Source organism: Scyliorhinus torazame, chromosome 11 (genome assembly GCF_047496885.1).
Source record: "Scyliorhinus torazame isolate Kashiwa2021f chromosome 11, sScyTor2.1, whole genome shotgun sequence".
In the NCBI taxonomy this organism is placed as follows: domain Eukaryota; kingdom Metazoa; phylum Chordata; class Chondrichthyes; order Carcharhiniformes; family Scyliorhinidae; genus Scyliorhinus; species Scyliorhinus torazame.
The window spans coordinates 82,218,014-82,237,827 of NC_092717.1; the positions used below are offsets into that span (position 1 = coordinate 82,218,014).

Here is a 19,814-nt window from a genome sequence, read left to right on the forward strand (position 1 = left end):
TTATGACCTGATTCTAATTACATTGCTATAACGAACCATTTCACTATAGTTCAATTTCTTTCCATGTTTATGATTATCACAGAATCCCTACAGTGCAGAAGGAGGCCATTCGAAAGAGAACTCTACCTGGGCGTACTGCCCTACAGCCCAGCTACTTTTGAACACTAAGGGGCAATTTATCATGGCCAATCCTAAAATATGTGCCTCTTCAGACTGTGGGAGGAAACCGGAGCACCTGGAAGGAACCCACACAGACACAGGGAGAATGTGCAAACTCCACACAGACAGCCACCCAAGGTCAAATCGAACCCAGGTCCCTGGAGCTGTGATGCAGCAGTGCTAACCACTATGCAAACATGCCACCTGGAGTTATTGTTAATTCTGAACATGTTTATCAATACACGCAATTGATTTTTGGTGGATTAATTTGCTTTTGTAAATTATATCAAGCCAGGGACACAATTGTGTAATTGTAACCCCAATACACCAGGTGGGGAAGAGGTAAAAGCTTCACAAATATTAAACCCAGCTCCAACTCACATGCTGACTTCTGGTTTTAACAGCTTTACAGGGTTTGTGCAATGGTGGTCAGGCTCTCAAGAGATCGGTCAGCTTATTTAAACAGGTTAACGAGGCTGCATCCATCAAATTTTAAGTACCTTTTAAAGCTGTTCGATGGGTTTCCCCAGAGCTTGCAAAATCTGACATTGAAAGGAGGGAGATGGAACAGGTCAATCAGGTAAACTCCCTCCAGCACCGCTTGTGGAGTAGCTGGAATGCCCACCAAGCTAACCTGCTTCCTAATACATTCTCCCTGACAACCATCCTTGGATATCTTCCTGTGAGCTTCCACCTGAACCGTGATCTCTCTTTAAACCAGATTTCAATTTCTCCACATCCTCGCCACTCTGGCCTGTGACCTCCCATCCACCATCTGCTCCCTCAACCCAAAATCACTCCTTCCCACCCTCCCATTAGCTTCCCAGGTGCTGCCGGCCAATGTAGACCTTCCTGCTCACCACCACCTTGTCAAGGGCAATTAGGGATGGAGATTAAATTTTCGCCTTCCCAGCAATGCTCACGTCCAAAAGAATAAATAACAATATCTGACAACTAGAGAATCTCTGGTTAGCTGCTATTGGGAAAGGGAATAAAATGATTCAGAGGAGGTCCTGCATATAAATTGTTTAATATTTCAACATCATCTGCTTTTCTGACAGCCAGAAACAAACCATTCCCCACTCTTCCAACACCTGATACTGATGGATTTAGACAACCTAGATATACATACAGGCAAAATGTGAAAAAATATAGCATTAGTATCCTTTTGTTGTGTAACATTATCTATCGGGACAGCTTATCAGGAACTTGAGCATTATCCCCATAATTTTCCTCATATTAATTTTCCATATGCTACTTTTATGGAATTACCCCCCTCCTCCTTTCCATTATGTGAGAGATTCATGGGAAGCCTTTTGCCCACATTGACCATATGGGCTTCTCGCATTTTCACAACAGGAGCACATTTTCATGAAAGAATCTCATATTTTCCATTGCGAATACCCTCGGAGAACATGTCAAAATGGTAAAAAAAAACTGGGAAGGAAAAATGTACCCGCAGCTGTTTGTATTTTGCTTATTTCTTACACATGATCCTGCCAAAAAAAACTTGTTTGTACCAATATCCCGGTGTGAAATCAGCCCTCACTACTTATCAAGGTCAATTAGTAGATTAATGACTTGTCATCCTAACAGGTGCTTTAATTTTTACAATGAGAAGGAAAAGCTGCTCTGGTGAAAATGTGTTTTCCAGCTGAATGCTGAGACCTTACGGAAGTAATAGTTCAGAGGAGATGTGCGATTGTGTTAACTCCAATTGCTGGCTGTAGCCAATCACATGCAAAAGCTTTACAGGCTAGGTCACACGTACAGCGAATTATCATTGAAACCCACAGGGAAGAAATTCATCTTCTACACTTTAAAAGTACTTGATTAGCCATTAAATACTTTGAAATATACCAAGATCACGAAAGGGGATATATAAATGCAAGTTTTTCTTTCCTTCTTACCTGAAGTGTGCAAAACATCAGTTGAGTTAGCTGCATCGCTCGTCTAAAGTCTCCATTGCAAGGCCTGAACCATATTTGGTTGGAGATTTATTTAAATGTTACCGGTAAGCTGCAGTTAACAAATGGGCACTGTTCGCCATTTGTGAGAGGGAGGCTAATCACCAGCTCGCTTGTTGAGTTCAGTGGCAGGTCTAGTCTTGGATACATCAGTAACCGTGTCGGTAATGACTGATGCATGGTGCTCTGCAGTGCTCAGCTGAAGCAATGCAACAGGAAGAGAAGCAGAAAAACATATTTAAATATTTGCTGTAAGACACTCTTTGAAACATTGCTTATAAGACCAGAGGTTCAAGTGCGTTACATTGAAAACTTCTGCTGTGCTCATAATTTCTTCGCAAGAAACCAAGGGTGAAGCTGTGGTGTTGAATGCCATTGGTAAGTGCTACCTACTTTTCGTATGAGCTTTCATTGAAATTGAAGAGATAAGCATGAGGAAAAGAATGAGTATAAGATGATAAGGTATAAGATGATAAGCTATGTTAAAGTGTCCAGGACAGTGCCCATTTAATGTGAGTGTGTGAACTGGCACCCGCAAGGAACACTGTGTTGGTACTTGATTCAATGGCCAACACAAGCAACGCTGTGATAAGGCAACATGACAAAGTAAAATGAAAGAAAATGTTCATGCTTGTGATATTATAAAGATCAGGGGCGGGATTCTCCGCGAGCCGGCGGGGCAGACAACTCCGGCACGAAAGAGGGGCATGAAGCGTGGTCATGATACCTTTTTAAGTGCTTATCCAATTCATTTTTGAAAACCATTCATCATTCTGCATCCACCACACTCATCAACAGTGAATTCCTGATCCTAACTATTTGCTTAAAGCTCTTTAGGCATCTGAAATCTGCATCCCCTGCATCTCAACCCTTCTAACAATGTGAATAGTTTCTCTTTATCAGTATAGACCCTTCATGATTTTGAAAAGTTCTCTAAAATTTCCTTTCAACCTTCTTGTCTGCAAGTAGAGCAAACCTATCTTCTCCAATTTATCCTCGTAACAAAAACACATCATCCATTCTTGTAAATCTTTTCTGTGCCCTCTCTAAAGCTTTTCTATTCTTCCTGAAATACGACTCTCAGAAATGGACTCAATACTCCAGTTGTAGCTAAACTAGTGTTTTATAAAGGCTCACAATTTTTCTTTCTCCCTTTGTTTATAAAACCCAAGATTCTGTATGTCTTAACAACTTTCTCAATCTTCCCTGCTACCTTCAACGATTCACTGACATACATGTTGCTAACTTGCTGCTGTCTCTTAATTTGGCTCTGTTTAATTACGTTTGCTCAAGAGTCGCCAGGTATCTTTCGACACCGCCACAAGGTTCAGAAGCGAATACTGATCAAAGACTCGATACTGTTAGCCGTTTTAGTTGCTGTGATATGAAGAGTCTAAAGTTCTTGTTCCTTTTCACCAAACACCATTTATTTCACTTCCACAGCCTCTGCACAAAACTCTTAACAACACACCACCTCACAGAGGCCACCTGAAGCCCCTTTACATATCAGTGTCAATTAATGGATGCTTAACATAAATGAGACAACTAATTGTAATGTCTCTTAACCCATTACTTAACAGTCTCCCCTTCCTTGGAGAAAAAAAATAATTTGGTGAAAACAAAATTTCAAGAAACTCAAAAACACACACGTGATTTCTCCCCTTTTTTTTTGTTTGGACGAGAAAGAAAAAAAAAAGTCACAGAATCAAGTGCTCTTCATTAACAACATCCAAAAGTTTCTGTGAACTCGCCCCTCTTTTCGCAAAACAGTCTGACAGTTGATAGCTCCTGTTGACCCATTTAATTTTTGTTCTTTCCCCTCTGTCCAACATCTGCTTCAAACTTGCGATGTCTATCCGTAACCTCTTTTCATTGACACTTTTTGTAGAGTGCACATTTTCCCACAGGGATTTATTGTCAATGTGACAGTCAATAGGTATATTACCCAAACCCCCTAATCCCAAAATTTCTGTCAATATCATACTTATATAAAAAGCCATATCCACCACCTCTACAAGGCTTAAATTCTCAGCAGCCAAAGTGCTTTATACCACTCTCCTTATTTCCTTTATAGTGGCAGTAAAACATTGCAGGATCTTCTTTCAACTGGTAACAGCCTAACTTTAACAAAACTGACCTTACTGAAAAATACCAGACTCTAGATGCATCATTTAATCCATATACACATTTGTTCAACTTCTAGAGTACCCTTTCTGTGTTAGCTGCTTCTTTAGGAGGACGGAGAAAAATGTCTCTCTGGAGCTGATGCCCCTGCAAAAAGGCAGCTTTTATATCTATAGATTTGCATTCCCATGCCTTTGTGGCTAATAGAGCCAAGAATATCTTTAAAATAACCTTTCCTGCTGTAGGTGAATCTATTTGCTTTATCCCAGACCTTAAGGTCCATGGCCACAATGTCGTTAAAATCCCTGGCCAAAGGTAGGGTTACTATCGGTCGTGCTGGTGTCCTTCTGTACTTCCTACAAACTTCACAGCGGTCACTAACCTGTTCTATCAGTCTAGTATAGAATCTACCTTTAAATCCTGATCTTCAAAGTTTTCTTCAAATCCCCTTGCCACAAGCCTGGCCTTTGCCTTACAAGTTCCATCCGGAAGAACCTTTTCCGTGCAAATCCATCTGTGGGATAGAGCTCTTTGTCCCCTATCCGGTACTTCCGTGTATACCCCAAATTCACTCCAACTATGCAATTCTTTCTGTTTAGCTTCTTGAAAAACTTTTTCACCTAATTTATTTGAAGCCACCAAAATCTCACGTGCATGTGGGCTTCTGCTCCTATTAGTATTCGTAGTCTTACTCATGTTCCGAGATCTTGACAAACTACGTCCCCTCTCCCGCCTGGTATCTCGTTCTGTACTGCTATTGCTTGATCTTTCCCTTCTGCTGCGGGATGTCCTTTCAATAATTCTTGAACTTTTCCTGCGGACCTGTTCACTATCTGATGTACTATCTGAACTGTCACTGCGTTTCTGTGCCCTCCATTTTGAACTTCGTTTTCCCAATCCATTGTCTTGACTCCTTCCCCTGAATGCTGTATATTCAACCAATGTTTATACTTTCCAGTGGCCTTCCCTGCTCTACTAATAACACTTGCATCCTTCCATTGACTAGACCTTTCAGGCAAGTATGTCACTTTTGTACCAACTTTTGGCAGTTGCCCTTTTGGAAAAATGGCCTGTTTTAATTCACCAGAAGTGTTGTGTTCCTCCATAGAAACCCTGTCTATATCAGTTAATTGGTCCTCATAGTTCTGTAACACATGCATACCAGATGACTCTGGTTCCTCGTCATGTCTGTCTGCTCTGTCTAAATTTGAAAATTTGTCATCTGTACCCATTATACTTGATGAATGGACCCTAACAGTTTGATTACCATGTTGCAAATAATTGTTTTGCCATCTATGCCTATGATCTTCCCTGGGCCTTTCCAATCATTAGAATTGTCTCTCTTATAGTATACCATGCCTCCTTGCTGAAAAACGGCATCTGATGGCTGTACGTTATGTCTTAAAGCTCTGCGAATTCTTTCAGAGACTCCTGCTTCCAAAAAGGCTTTTCTACTGCTATGTAATGCATTTAAATGTTCAGCAAAACCAGAGCTAATTGTAGTCCCCTCCCAAGCTGGAGGCTGGTCATCGAAAATGGACAGAATTTTAGGATTTCTACCAAACACTAATTGATAAGGACTAGCGCCCCCAACCATCTGCAATGAATTCTTTGCATGTACTGCCCATGCAAAAGCTGAATTTAGCCTGCAATTTGGTCAATCTGACAAACTTTTTCAAAGCATGTCATCGATGACAGCATGATTTCTTTCACAGACACCATTATTAAATGGGCTTTCTGCAGCCGTATTCATAACTCTGATACTCATGATTTTACACATATCCCTAAACTCATCATTAGCGAATTCTCCCCCATTGTCCGTAAGGAATTTTGCCGGTGGACCCATTCCTGTCCCTATCCATTTTTCCACGATTTGATCCAGAATTACACTCTTTTCTTTACTTCGTACAATCGTTGATTGACTAAATCTGGTTGGTAAATCTCCAAAATGCAAAATAAATATATTATTTGCTTTATCCCAGACCTTAAGGTCCATGGCCACAATGTTGTTAAAATCAGAGTATTATCATCCCCAAACCTGAAACTTGTGGAACTTTCAAATTCCTTAACCTTGTTACGATTTTCAGCATTCAATGAGTCCAGGTAACATTTTAACCAGTCAATTCCACACACAGTAGATGTGCAGGCACTGTCCAATACAGCACAGTTGAAGGATTCTGCAACCAACACCCTCATTACCGGCGTAAAACTGCTTGTCAATAGGACAATGCCTTCTTTCTGGTCACTATCTTTTTCCTCTTCTGACTCTTCCGTGTCATGTGTCGCTTCAACCACCATAACGAGTTGGACAGTTGAAAGCATAATGGTATTGAGAGTCACATCGAAAACATCAATTTATCATGCCCCGTACATTTCTGGGGTTCATCGTCCTATTGTAGGTTCTAACTGGGTTTCTGTCTCCATAATTTCCTTGTCTCGGTCTCCGTCTATAGTCTTGAGCCCTGTTCGTAGCCATTCGATTTTGCCATCCTGTTAGTAGTGTAACTTCCATATTCTGCCTTATTGCAGGCTGACCTATTTGGGTCATCAGAGCCATCGGAATCGAATGTTTCCCTAGAAACTTTTGAAAAGCTTTTGTCATCTGTTTGAATAAGGTATCCTTATCAGTAAACAGAACTCCTGTCAAAACCAGAAGCCTATCCATGTTGCTCACTCTAGCACAGTCAAGTAATTTAAAGGCCAACACAGACTGTGGAAATTCCAGATTATGTTTTTGCAGCCTTTTATATAGTCTGCCAAATTCCATTATATAGTCTTCCATGGAGATATCCTCCATTTTCCGGAACTTATCAAAATTCGACCATGCTTCATACGCACTTAATAAGTCATCTTTCTTATAAATCTTATAAATATAATGTAATAAAGTCTCCAGACCTTCTTCTGAATCTAACTCTTCCAATTCCAGCTCAGAAAGCACTTTGTTTTGGATTTTACTGCCATATGGTAGAGAAAGAGCCAATGCCATACCTTGTTTTCTCTTTCCCAAAGCAGTTACCTAGTCCACATAACTACTGCACTTCTCCATTTGATCTTACGATTCCCTTTCAGAAAATAAGGGAGGATAGTCATATCCAGCCATCGTTATCCTCGGTTCAGCCATATATCCTTTTTTTTTCTTTTCTCACTCACTCCTTGGTTTGATCTGGAAAAGTTGTAGCTTTCAACCCTTCACATTTACACAGCAACCATCCTCTGTAACCAATTGTTAGCCGTTTTAGTTGTTGTGATATGAAGAGTCTAAAGTTCTTGTTCCTTTTCACCAAACACCATTTATTTCACTTCCACAGCCTCTGTACAACACACTACCTCACAGAGGCCACTTGAAGCCCCTTTACATATCAGTGTCAATTAATGGATACTTAACAGAAATGAGACAACTAATTGTAATGTCTCTTAACCCATTACTTAACAGATACACTAGTTAGTAAGTTCAAAAGCAATGCTCATTTATTTACACACAATCAAATCTACTGATGCATAAAATTCTACAACCTAAACTATCACTCTTACTAAAGCCTATACTTAGCTTCGGGTGCCCACTCAGTCAGAGGAACAATGGCCGTTGCTCAGTTCTGAGGCTGCTGGGTTGAGCTGTTTCCAGGATAGCAACTAGGAGCGTCTATCTCATAGCATGTGTTGACTTAGAACTTAGAACTGAGAACTGGTCTCTCTTCGCTGAGAGCCAAGGCCAAAGAAGAAAGAGTCTCTCTTGGGGAATAGTTTTTATACCCAAAAGGGCTTCGCGCTTTTTTGGGCGGGCCTTGAACTTGGCCTCAATTAATTGGGCCTTTCCCAATCATTCTTATCGATCTTCCTCCAATAGAGGGGTGGGTTCCCTGGTTGCTGGGCGTGTCCTAGGTGACCGTTGGTTTGCTTTGTTTGAGTCTCCTCTGGCGCCGGGGTGTCTGCTTTACCATTGTTTATCTAAATGTTTCCCTTTTGTCCCCGGAGATGGCTCATTAGTATGTAGATGGCTTAGCAGTACCGGTTCTGTCTGAGAGCCACTGCTCTAATCAACAGACAGACCTTGCACCTTTTGCTTTTCAGTATAGTCCAATTTTCCCTGCATTCTTTGCAAGTGTCCATTTTATAATCGGGACGTGGCCATCCCAGATGGCTACAACACCCCCAGTTCTCTCTTTTCCTGCATCATCTTTAGAATTGTACCTTTTAAACTATGTTGCATCTCCTCATTCTTCCTACCAAACTGTATCATGACAAACTGTATCATGTCACACATCTCTGCATTAAATTTCATCTGCCATATGTCCATCCACCAGCGTCTCTATGTCATCATGAACTAACTGTTCTCACAGTCCACGATATTTCAAGGTTATGTGTCATCTGAAAATTTAGAAATTGTGCCCTGCAAGGTATTTCAAGAAAAACAGTGGGAACATAATCATAAACCTCTTTCCTGTCTGATAAATTAACTGTTAACCAATGTCTTATGTTTTCTGTCTCTCAGCTGACCATGTATCCATGCTTCTACTGTCAGCTTTAACTTTGTTGGCAAGCCTATTATATGGCCCTTTATCAAACACATATGGAAGTCCATATATACCACAAAAACCATATTACCCTCATCAACCAACTCTGTTACATCAATGAACAAACTGAATCAAGTTGTTTGAACACAATTCGTCTTTAACAAGGGCGGCATGCCGGCCCAGTGGTTAGCACTGCTGCCTCACGGAGTCAAGGACCTGGGTTCAATCCCAGCTCCAGGTCACTGTCCATGTGGAGTTTGCACATTCTCTCCCTGTCTGCCTGGGTCTCAACCCCACAACCCAAAGATGTGCAGGTAGGTGGATTGGCCACACTAAATGCCCCTTAATTGGGGAAAAAAGGAATTGGTTACTTTAAGTTTATTAAAAAAAATAATTCATCTTTAACAAATCTGTGATAGAGTTCCTTAGTTAATCTATACTTGTCCAACTGATCATTATTTTAGTCTGAGATTATCATTTTTTAAAGCTTTCCCACATTGAGACTAAACTGACTGGCTTGTAGATGCAGGCTTTATGCTTTTTTCGACATCTTTGGACAAAAACATAACAATAGCAATTCTCCAGCCCTCTGGTACCACAGATGTATCTAAGGAAGATTGAAAGATAGCCAATAACTCCACAATTTCCACCCTTCTGTCAGCATCCGCGAGTGCTCCCAATCTATGCCTGCTAGCTGACCAACTTTAAGTGCATCAATCCTCTCTAATACTTCCTCCTTATCATTCTTAGCTCATCTGCGATCTCAACTACTTCCTCATTCATGATGATATTGGCAGCATCTTCTTCCTTGGTTAAGACAGGTGCACAGTATTCTTCATGTTTTCTTCCTCCATGCATTTATCCCCTTTGCGGACCCGACCCACTTCACCACCCTCTCGCTACCTTTTTACTACTTGTATGCCTATAGAAGGCTTTAAGATTCCCTTTCACAAGAGCTGTCATTCTTGTCTCATACTGTCTCTTTGTCTTGATCTTATTTTCTTATTCTCTCCCAAACTTTCTATATGCAGTTCAGTTCTCAGCGAGATGGTTTGACAGAAGCGCATTTTTTCTACTTCAGCTTACTCTCCAGCACTTCCATCACCCTGGGAAATCTGGCTTTGGTTCACCTATCTTTCCTTTTCCTGGGAATTTACTTCAACTGCACCCAAACCATCTCCTCTTTACAAGTATCCTAATGTCCCATTACAGTTGTGCTTGCCAATCTTTCATTCAAATTTATCTGGGTTAGGTCTGCTTTCTGCACATTGAAATTGGCTCTCTCCAATTAAGTATTTTCACAATCAATTTTTAGCCATAACATTCAAGGCTATGGACCAAGTGCTGGCAAGTGGGATTAGGTGGGCAGGTCAGGGTCTTTCATGCATCGCTGCATACTCGATGGACCGAAGGGCCTCTTCTGCACGGTAGGATTCTGTAAATTGGTCATTGCCCTTTTCCAGAGCCCATCTAAACCTTATGATACGATGGTCATTGTTTCATAAATGTTTGTTGACTGACATTTGATCCACTTACCTACCATATTTTCCAGAACTAGACCCAGCAAAGCCCTCAATTCAAAGCAGAATACTGCGGATTCTGGAAATCTGAAATAGAAACAGAAAATACGAGATAAACTCAGCAGGTCTGGCAGTATCAGTGGAAAGAAACAGAGTTATCTTTTTGGATCCGAAACATTAACTGTTTCTCTCCACAAATGCATCCAGACCTGCGGAGTTTATCCAGCATTTTCTGTTTTTATTCCAGCAAAGCCTCATTTCTCATTGGGCTGGGAACGTAATGGTCAAGACAATTCTCCTGAAAACATTTCTGAAAATCTTCTACTTCTCTGTGTTTCACTACTGTCATTACTCATGAGGACTGATAAAGAGGTTTGGGAAAATAACATTGTTCCAATGTTCCCATATGCTTGCACACTTTCGGAACTTTATGTAAGTCAAAAAAAAATTCTCGCCATCTCTCCATTTCAGCCATAGGTGAGACCATATTGATTTATTCTGTCTCCATGCTGTTATGATTCTATTCTTCATTGTTGGATTATTTCTATCCAACAAATGGAACCGACCTTCATTGCAATACTTCCAACATCATGGCATTTTAAGGCTAGTTGCTGATCTGTTCTTTCACCAAATAAATCTTTAAAGGAAAGCATCAGATTTTGATGGATTGCTGTGGTGTGATCTCGTCATGTGTTCAGCGCATTTTGTACAACTCTCTAGAAGCACAATTAAATTATCTGATTGAAATGATGTCACATACTTGTCCATAATAGATTGAGATTATTATCCCCTTGATTATACAATGTAATGGCAAATGTCATGTTTCAGAAAAGCAATATGCACATGAACTATGGGCACGGTTTAATCAAAATGAAATAGAGTCCCGTGTTGGATGCTTTTAGCCAGGTGTTTCCCGGCGCACGCTGCGCCAAGAGTAACCCCACTATTAAACGGGACTCTGCTTCATTTCTGAGCCTCGTCGAGGAACGGTGCCCGAGTGACATTCGGGGTACCAGCCTGTTCAAAGCCTGACCACACAGGGGCCCCCAATCGTCAAAGAGACCCCTACAAATACCGGTATGCCTGGTACATGTTTGTGGAAACCAGTGCTAAACAGCGTCCGCTCGGGGTTTCTGAGGTTAGATCCCGTGCCTTGGGTAACCCGGGTGCGAGCATATTCAAGTGAGCTTAACTGCACGCTTAAATATGCAAAATTGGATCCCACCCTCAATGGTGGCCTCTCGTTAGAAGCGTCTCACAACATTTACTGGCCTCGAGTCGTGCGCGAAGAGGCCGATTGATCACAGCCATTGTCTTTTTACTTAATCAGTCCACAGAAGAAACTTCACCCTTAACAGTAAAGAAAGTTGAATTTATAACAAATAGCCATGTATACCCTTGATTTCCTTTTAGGAATATGGGGCGTCATTCTCCGACCCCCCGCCGGGTCGGAGAATGGCCTTAGGCCGCCGTGAATCCCGCTCCCGCCCCCGCTGAAGTCTCTGGTACCGGAGATTGGGCGGGGGCGGGAATCGGGCCGCGCCGGTTGGCGGGACTCCCCGCTCAATTCTCCGGCCCGGATGGGCCAAAGTCTCGCCCAGAAATTGCCTGTCCCGCCGGCGTAAATCAAACCTGGTATTTACCGGCGGCGTGGGCGGGCTCCGGGGTCCTGGGGGGGGGGCAGGGCGATCTGACCCTGGGGGGTGCCCCCACGGTGGCCTGGCCCGCGATTGGGGCCCACCGATCCGCGGGCGGGCCTGTGCCGTGGGGGGCACTCTTTCCCTTCCGCCTCCGCCACGGCCTCCACCATGGTGGAGGCGGAAGGGACTCTCCCCACTGCGCATGCGCGGGAAACTGTCGGCGCCCGCTGATGCTCCCGCGCATGCGCCGGGAAACTGTCAGCGGCCGCTGACGCTTCCGCGCATGCGCCGCATTTCCGCGCCAGCTGGCGGGGCAACAAACGCCATTTCCGCCAGCTGGCGGGGCGGAAATCCCTCTGGCGTCGGCCTAGCCCCTCAATGTTGGGGCTAGGCCGCCAAAGATGCGGAGCATTCCGCACCTTTGGGCCGGGGCAATGCCCGTCTGATTGGCGCCGTTTTGGGCGCCAGTCGGCGCACATCGCGCCGTTGGTGGAGAATTTCGCCCATGGTGTCTGTGCTTATTGTAGCAATATTTATTAAGACCAACTTACAATTTTGTTTTGTACATTACACTGCGGAAAGATACCCTTTATATTAATGGAATTGTTGATTTGAAGTTATAAATATCAACAAATCTAAAATATGAACTTAATTAACAAAATTTGTTCAGTAATAGCTCTAGACTGACAATCCGCTGCAGTAATGAGGAAGTGCTGCACTTTTGCAAGTGTAATCTTTTGGATTACCCCATCTGTTTTCTCAGATAAACGTAAAAGGTCCCACAGTACTATTTTTAAGAAGAGAAGATGAATTAATCGTAGAGTTTTGGCTGATTTTATCCTACAAACAATATCACTAAAAAAAATGATCTGGTCATTGTCACATTATTTTTGTGGAAGCTTTCTGTGTGTAAATTAGCTACCTCTTTTCCGACGTTATGACAGTGACTACAATTCAAATGTACTTTATTGGCTGTAAAGCACATTGGGATGTTCTCAGCTTGTAAAAGTCATTAAATGAATGTAACTCTGTCTGTTCTTTACAGTAACTCTCAACGTTCAGATCACCCATACAATACTGTCGTCAACAATACCAAGCCAACTTTTAGGACAGTCTGATGTGGCAGACATCTGGGATCCTTCAAATCAGAGATAACAAAAAGGAGTCTGCGACTGAGCAGATAAACATCTAACATTTTTTAAAACTGTATAGCATATTGAATGGGAGAGTGCTTTATGTAAATTTTCATGTCAGAGTACACAAATAGAATTTGTATATGTGTCCAGATAACCAAACTAATGCCAAAGGGTCATGCAATATCCATACTTGAGAAATTATTTGTTAAAGCAAATCAAGAATATTGATGTAAAAGTCACGCCAAATAAGTAAATAAATGAATGAGTGAATTCACAAAGTGAAATTCATTTTTCCGCAATAATTTTTGTTTGGAGTAATTTATGTATGAAGATACATTTTTAAAATGAACTTAAAAGGTGAAAAATGAATTTAAATTGAATCCATTTACTGGTAAATGAAAATAACTAGACTGATATGACTGGCCATGTTTTGTGTCGTTGGTGTGTGGTCTATGAATGGCAGAACAATTTAAACATTTGGGAAATCACTGACATTTCTAAGTTTAAAAAAAAGAACAAGCTGAAAATTACTTTGTGATATTACTGTACATATGTCTAACATATTCAATTCAAAATCCTCGTTCCACCATTGTAAAATTGAGTTAATATATTATAATATGTGTCAAACTGGCCCTGTGGTAGTATGCTTGCTACTGAAAGAAATTAACCGGTTGTTTATCATACTGCTGTTTATCATGCCTTGCGGTATACAAATTGGCTGTCATATTTCATTACAAAATAACAGTGACTACACTTCAAAAGATAAGTCGTTGCCGCTGAAGTATTTGGTAAAAGCGTTATTTAACTACATATTCCGTGGAACCAAACAGAGGATCTACTGAAACCTTTTTTGGAGAGAAAAAGCTGAAAAATAATTATTTTTCTGTTTCTCGACAAACCCCCAAAATGCACCTAGGCAAGAAATTTCTTCAAGAACTGTTCATGCTCTACTACTGTAACTTTGTTGGAAGTGTAGAGGGAAGAGGGTGCAGTTTCAGCAACATTATGGCAGCCGGCTGTAGAATAGGAGCAAATTCAAGGAAATTCCAGACACTTGTTCCAGCTTTAGCGCACTAGTTTGACACGCTTCAGGGCATTTCTGTCCTCCCTGAGTGTTGATCCTCTGCCACCTCTAATTGCAACTGATATATGTTTTCAGCACTAACAACTGTGAATTCCTCCTTGGCAGAAACCTGCTTGTGTGGCTAAATAGACAGCAGTTGGCAAAATAGGTTGATATCATGATACGTTGAGGTGGTACACCTACTCACCTCAGGGCTCTTGCCCTGACTTTCTTCTAGATTGAAACTACTTTGGAGGAAAGTCCAGGTGTCCGTTTTCAATTTCAATCAGTATGTTGGTTGACATTCTCTTTACGGTAGATCAACATGCAAACAATTGTTGTTCTATCATATTGGGATAAATTTTCAAATTTCCATGCTCAAGTCACAGAACCTCACTAATTGGCAATATAAGCCCTGGACCTGGATGCTGTAAATCTACAGGTTTAATCTTTGGTTTTTGACATTCTAAAATGCTCAAGTTATTTGGGCATGTTGTCTTCAACTATTGGCATAATTGTATCAGCCAGTCCTTTGTAATTGAGCTGATGGGCAGTACGGTGGCACAGTGGATGAGCACTGTTGCCTCACGGCGCCGAGGTCCCAGGTTCGATCCCGGCTCTGGGTCACTGTCCATGTGGAGTTTACACATTCCCCCCGTGCCTGCATGGGTTTCACCCCCACAACCCAAAAGATGTGCAAGGTAGGTGGATTGGCCATGCTAAATTGCCCCTGAATTGGAAAAAATGAATTGGGTACTCTAAATTTATTTTTATAAAGTAAAGTAATTGAGCTGATTCACGATTTCATAATTTTTGGTCTCAGCCTGTATACCCCAAGTGCTGTACACGGCTGCCTAGTTAACTTGTTATTTAAAGGTTAGCTTCCTAATGACTTATAGGACTTATCAGGCTTGACTTTTCAGAGTTTGTCCTCCGCGGCTTATTATAGTGATTTATTAAACATTTTGTTAATAAATACCTTAAGTTGGAATTTGCTTTGATTTTTGCATTGCAATTTACAGCTTTTATTTACAATAGTGCTGTTTTCTTGCTCCCGACTGCTGTTTCATTTCTTGTGAAGCTGTAAAAGCTATTGTTGGTGGAACAGGATGCAAGAAAGCACTTTGTTGCATACACACTTTGACCATTTGCTGAATACAAGAATATGCTGGTACCTTGGTAGATTTTGGCCTGAATTTTCACAGGGATGGAAAGGGTCTCTGGCTTAGGGATAAGTGATTAGTGGTTGAATACATTTCAGTATAACGAATGGGGTTTAACAATGAGAATTTTTCTTTGTAAATAGTGAATTCATGAATGTATACATAGAACTTTAATTTATTTCCTGTCAGCGCGGTCCTGAGGTCAGCCCATGGTGGATACTGCGTGAGCAGACATGGATGTTGTAAAGGCAAAGCATTGTGGGTAGAGGACATAGGTTGGCACTAAATTGTCATTTTGGCTGCACTCCTGAGGATGACAAACCGTCTCTTGATAAGCTGAAACGCCGCCTCCTTGGACCTATCCCATAGCCAGGTCTGGTGCTTCTTAAGGAGGAGATGCAGAGGAGCCAGTATGGCCGTGAGATGCGGGACAAATTTCCCGTAATAATTGACTAATCCCAGAAATGAATGGAGTTCTTTCGCATCCTTTTTGGGCAGGAGACAATTGGATAGCGTGCATTTTCTCTGCCATACCGATATCCTAAGTAAACCACCTCTCTTGCATTGAACATGCACTTCTCCCGACGCAGGCAGACACCAAACTCTGAAAAGCATTGCAACACCACCTCCAGGTTCTTCAAGTGCTCCTGGTCGGTAGCCCCGTGACCAGCATATTGTCTAAATGCACCGCGACGGGCAGCAACCCCTGCAGGATATCCTCAATGACACGTTGAAATACCGAACTACTACACAAGTTTTTGTTTAGATTATGGACACCATTTCTGACAGTGCTTGCAACCAGTTTAATCACATTGTCAGTTTGTTGCTAAATTCAATGCTGCTATCAGCAGTAATCTGACAATATGTGTGGAGTTTGCATGCTCTCCCCGTGTCTGCGTGGGTTTTCCCCGGATGCTCCGGTTTCCTCACACAGTCCAAAGATGTGCAGGTTAGGTGGGTTGGCCATGATAAATTGCCCCTTGTACCCAAGGATGTGTAGGATAGGTTGCATGGATAGAGTGGGGTGGGTGGGAGAGTGGACATGGGTACAGTACCCTTTTGAAGGGTTGTGCAGACTCGATGGGCCTCTTTCTGCACTGTAGGGATTCTATGATTCTATGATAACTGTACCATAAGAGTCAATGCAACATTTCTAATAATACTGAAATCACATTTGTATTTTTCTTTATAAAGGTATTAAGCTACATTTTTTTAAACATTCATTCCACAAGAACAGTATGCAACAAAATGGGTAGAATTTTGCGTTGGCAAGCTGCAGTGGCTGCAGTGGAGTGTGGGTATTAAAAACAATTTATTGTGCGCGGAGTGGAGCGGAAATCCCTCAGGAATTAGTCTTGGAATCTATTGTCCTGTTTGATTTTTAGAAGGATTACTTGATTTTTAGAAGGATTACTAAGGTTGGAACAATGAGCAAGAAATTTTAGTTACTACTAAACTTTGTGATAAATAGACAGAATTGAAAAGGCAATTAGTGGCCTGATGTTTTTGAAAAAAAATGAACATGTTGGTGGAGGATTTAAGAATGCTATTAAAAAGAGGCAAATGGAAGGATTTACACAATTGAAATGTAGTATGAACTAAATCCAGTAAAAAAGATTGTTCAAGACTGCTGTTCTGTTAAAGTACAAGAAGTTTTATTGCTGCAGATATTGCTCAACATGCTGAATGCATTTAACACTCATTAATTCTGTACCAGAATGTTGTATTCAATTTCAATTGTTCTGTAATATGGATGTATTATTATACAGCAGTAACAAGTAAAGAATCTCATTGTCTAGATCAGCTGATAATATAGATGACATTCTACTTTGCTTTTATAGCAATGTTGTTCAGTGGTTCTCACATGGAAGCACATATATATTCTAAAATAAACATAATAAGCGTGAGCTGGTTGATGTGTTGGGTACTCTGCTACACAGACGAACCAACACGGTTGCGAATGGTACAAGTCAGTTTTATTGCTAACATTTATTTACAGTGGTAAACTGGTTACTGAGGTTCGATCATAACCCTAGAATCTGTGGACCTATTCCTAATACTATCTTGTAGTGGCACTCAGCACATGGTGGATGTCTGAGTGGCTTGCTATGAGCTCTGTGCCCTGAGCTGTCTCCTGCTGGAATGCCCAGGAAGTGTTGTGTTCCCTGTTTTGTACTGTGTATGCTCTTGCCTGTGATTGACTGTGGTGTTGTGTGTGTGTTGATTGGTCCGTTGATCTGTCCATCAGTATGTATGTGCTATGATGTTTACCTGAATATCATGACATCCCCCCTTTTGTACAAGAACATGTGCCTATGTGGTTATAAATAGAGATGTGTACTGAGTGCAGCTGAATGTGTGTCATCTGTGTCACTGGTCTGGATATCGTCTGGGCACGACTCGTAGTAAGGAGGCTGAATGGTCTGCACGTCCCTGCGAGGTTGTCGGAATTGGGGAACATTGGCAGGTTGAGCTGTTCGACAATAGGTAGCGTACATAGAACATAACATAGAACATAGAAAATACAGCACAGAACAGGCCCTTTGGCCCACGATGTTGTGCCGAACCTTTGTCCTAGATTAATCATAGATTATCATTGAATTTACAGTGCAGAAGGAGGCCATTCGGCCCTTTGAGTCTGCACCGGCTCTTGGAAAGAGCACCATACCCAAACTCAACACCTCCACCCAACACCAAGGGCAATTTGGACATTAAGGGCAATTTATCATTGGCCAATTCACCTAACCCGCACATCTTTGGACTGTGGGAGGAAACCGGAGCACCCGGAGGAAACCCACGCAGACACGGGGAGGACGTGCAGACTCCGCACAGACAATGACCCAAGCCGGAATCGAACCTGGGACCATGGAGCTGTGAAGCAATTGCGCTATCCACAATGCTACCGTGCTGCCCTTAAGCGTAGTGGCCCATCTTGCCACAGCGGAGGAATTGTCGGTTTCTTGCGGGACATTGCCGCTTTAAATGTGCGGCACCGCAGTTACCGCACGTTGTGACGTCATGGCGTTCGTTGCGCCACCGCGCATGTGCAGTTCGGTCTTGCATCAAGCACGCCTGCGCATCACGTCCCTCTGTGTCGACGTCGTTTTTGGCATGCACAAACGCGGGATGCCTCGAAAAGTGCGCGAAATGGCTGCCCTCGTCCGGGCCACAGGCTGGGAGGAACTCGATCGCCTGGACCCGTTCGGCCTCGTAGGATGCCTGCCTCGCCTATCTGGCCGCGTAGGACCCCTGCCGTGCCGATTTGGCCGCCTGAAATTGGGAGTAGCAGCTAGTCGCGTTTTCATGCAGGACACAGGCTTCGATTGCGGAGGCTAGGGTGAGGCCTTTTATTTTTAAGAGCTGCTGGCGTAGGGTGCCCGAGGTGACCCCAAAAACGATCTGATCCCGAATCATGGAATCGGAGGTGGTGCCGTAACTGCAGGACTGCGCGAGGATACGGAGATGCGTAAGGAAGGGTTGAAAGGGCTCATCCTTACCCTACAGGCGCTGCTGGAAGAGATACCTCTCGAAACTCTGATTGACCTCGACGTTGAAGTGTTGGTCGAGTTTGAGAAGGACCGTCTTGTACTTGGTCTTGTCCTCACCTTCCGCGAACACCAGGGAGTTGTAGACATGGATGGCGTGTTGACCTGCCGTGGAGAGGAGGATGGCAATCTTTCTGGTGTCCGAAGCGCTCTCCTTTTCGTTGGCTTCCAGGAAGAGCTGGAAGCGCTGTTTGAACAGCTTCCAATTAACGCCGAGGTTTCCAGCGACTTGTAGCGGCTGCGGTGTGCTGACGGTGTCCATGGCGCAGGATGGCAGATTCCGGAGGATCTGTAGGTAGGTCCCACAGTTACTCCTGGTACTATGACAAACCTGACTCAGAGTAAGATGAATTTGACTTAGAGGATTCCTTCTTTGTTGAAATATTGGAAACTATATAAAACGCACATCAAACAATTACCAATTCGGAAACTTCACAACAAATTTCCATCGTTCACAACACGGATGTTTGTACGATTCCTTTAATAATAAATGGAATCAACATCGAGGTAAAATTGGATACCGGAGCAAGAACCAATCTTATTAATCAGACAGATATAGCCAGATTAAGAACAAAACCAGTGATTGTCGAGAATGATTGTCAACTGTGAGATTATAATGGCAACTTAATAACCACAATGAGTACCTGCTATTTAACTATTGAAGTTAAAGAGAAAAAAATTCCAATTAAATTTGAGATTGTGGAACCAAATAGATCATCATTACTTGGTGTTCAGGCATGTAAGATTCTGCAGCTAGTGAAATGCATTTACAGCTCGGACAGAATTTTATCCAATTGCAATGACCAGATTGAGGCGATTATTCAGAAATTTCCTCACATTTTTCTTGGTTTGGGAACAAGCAGATACACTACCCAATTCCCAAAAGGGAGGAAATTACTAGTGAAATGGCGGGTGCCAAGATCGTTACCAGCTAGACACGTCCAGGGGTTTCTGGTAACTAAAATTAGATGATGCAAGTAAAAAAC

The 19,814-nt window shown here is 42.3% G+C and overlaps 1 long non-coding RNA gene across 1 annotated transcript in view; it reads left to right on the plus strand.

Moving 5' to 3' along the window:
• The window catches only part of LOC140385997 (uncharacterized), a 161,899-nt gene extending 161,368 nt beyond the window's left edge, over window positions 1-531 (plus strand). Inside the window, exon 4 of the long non-coding RNA XR_011933518.1 lies at window positions 83-531. This is a non-coding gene — a long non-coding RNA (uncharacterized lncRNA). The remainder of the gene's footprint in view (window positions 1-82) is intronic.
• Window positions 532-19,814: the final 19,283 nt, after the last annotated feature.